Here is a 2,168-nt window from a genome sequence, read left to right as displayed (position 1 = left end):
TACACCGAAAAATACGATACTTAAATTCACGCTTCGCTGTCATGTTGAAAAATTAATTGCAGAAACTCTAGATACGTTCTTTGTTAATTATCTACATGGTTTTCTATATATTAAAGTTGTTAATGTTTAATTTTAATTAATAGCGACGTTTCGAGTATATCCGCTTTTCGTAACACTATATTGTGATTCTCTGTTAATTGTGAGTATTATTAAATTTAGACACTTTTCTAATTCTTCATATTTCTTGAGGGACTAAAGAAATACAGTGATAACAAATATAATAAGCCTAATACTGCTGTCTAGTGACATGTATAATTAATTATAATCATGCTTCGCCAGCTTGAAAAAAAAGCATTCACACCATAGCAATTGTTGTCTGATAAATTATTTATATGAATAATGTTCCGACCACTACTGTGTCTGCTATGTTCCAGCAGGCCTGGTGAGTTTATGATTGAAAAAAACGCGATACGGGGAATATAGTTTAGTTTGAATACTATTATTATACACTCTTTTAATGTCTTTGGCCAGGTAAAGGCGCTCGCAATCCTAGGGTCGTGGGTTTAAATCCAGTGCCCTAGCCACAGGGGCGCGAAAGGGCGCAATGCGCCCTCTCATAACAAAAATGGGTCCTCTAAAAATCTGCCTTAAAAAATAAAATAATACCTCTTTTTACTTTTTTCGAACTTGAATAATTCCAATGTACTCATGTATAAAAAATATTAGGTAACCGAAGTATTAGTTGCTGTAAATCAGTATTTATAAAATAAAATATATTTGTACTTATGCTTTCGACTTTTGTGTTTTTTATTGCGTTTTGTTGCGTCAGCGAGGTCACGTGACTAGTGTCACGCCACGTTTCTAGAACTATCCTGTACCTTCGTGAATGCCCTAGCATTTACTAGATATATGTTAGTCTGGTTTTTATATAAGACGCTCACAACGTGACGGGAATAATGTGTGTTGGTAGTGAGTAATTGAACTGCAGTCAGAAAGTATTGTTGAAGTTAACGTTCGATTTCGGCTGCAGATGTTGACGTGGACTCCTTTTTTGGCACTTGCAACATCCTGTACAACTTCATACGTAAGCCAACTGTGTCTGTTCACTACACTAGGCAAGCACTGAAACGACTGTTGGAACAGCGGTGGACTGGCCACCTAGCTACTGTGAAAGTTATCACTGGATCATATAAAGCTATTTTGACGATTCTGTCGGACATTGCCACAAATGAGAATAACACATTCTTACCTGAATTAGTGGTGGAGGCAATCGGATTGTTGAAGCTGATCAAAGAAACCTCTTTTGTTCCATGCTGTAGCTGTCCATAAAGCATTGAGTATATTAGCATCTGTCAACATTCATCTACAATCAGTCAGTATCGATCTGATGCAGGCCTTGGTGCTGATATCATCTTCGCGAGCATTCATTGCTTTGTTGAGAACCGATGAAACATTTACCACTTTGCTGGATGAAGTTAAGCTGGTTCTGTAAAATACTGCAGGTGATGATAACAATGTAACAGTACAAGATCATCAGCCTGCAGAAAAGAGAAGACGTCGTGAAAACTCTGGTTTCAAAGACTACATTGTTCACCATTTGCACGTAGATAACACCAATTTGTCAGAAATGATAACCTCAAACGATCGTGGTTCTGTCTAATTGACACTGTCCTGGTTGAACTTGATGAACGTTTCTCGGAGAAAAATTCGCATCTCATTCGTGCCATGGAGTCACTAGATCCCGAATCAGAACATTTCTTTAACAAAGACCAAATGGGATTTCTTGCAGACTTGATCGGCCTTGAAATTGATAGATTTGTTTTGGCTCAAATGGATGTTGCCAAAAATACATCAGTGACCACTAGAAGAAAAAATGACAAACATAACCTGGTGTCTGTTTTGCTAAAGCTTTTCCATTTGAAATTAAAGGGCTTTCCAGCCATTACAGAACGGTATGAGGCAGCATCAACAATTGGATCCTCAACTGCAACATGTGAAAGAGTTTTTTATGCTTTGACAAATGTGCTTACAGACCTCCGTCAGTAGATGTCTCATGAAAGACTGGCGAACTTGATCCTCATCGGGTTTGAGAAGTGCATCCTTGATATATGTCAGAGTGTTGATGGGAATCATAAGATATTGAGAGACTTCAATTCTATTCAGAATAG

The sequence above is a fragment of the Limulus polyphemus genome, unplaced genomic scaffold (assembly GCF_000517525.1).
Source record: "Limulus polyphemus unplaced genomic scaffold, Limulus_polyphemus-2.1.2 Scaffold1053, whole genome shotgun sequence".
NCBI classification, from domain to species: domain Eukaryota; kingdom Metazoa; phylum Arthropoda; class Merostomata; order Xiphosura; family Limulidae; genus Limulus; species Limulus polyphemus.
The sequence above is the reverse complement of the archived record's forward strand: the minus strand, read 5'-3'. Positions refer to the sequence as shown.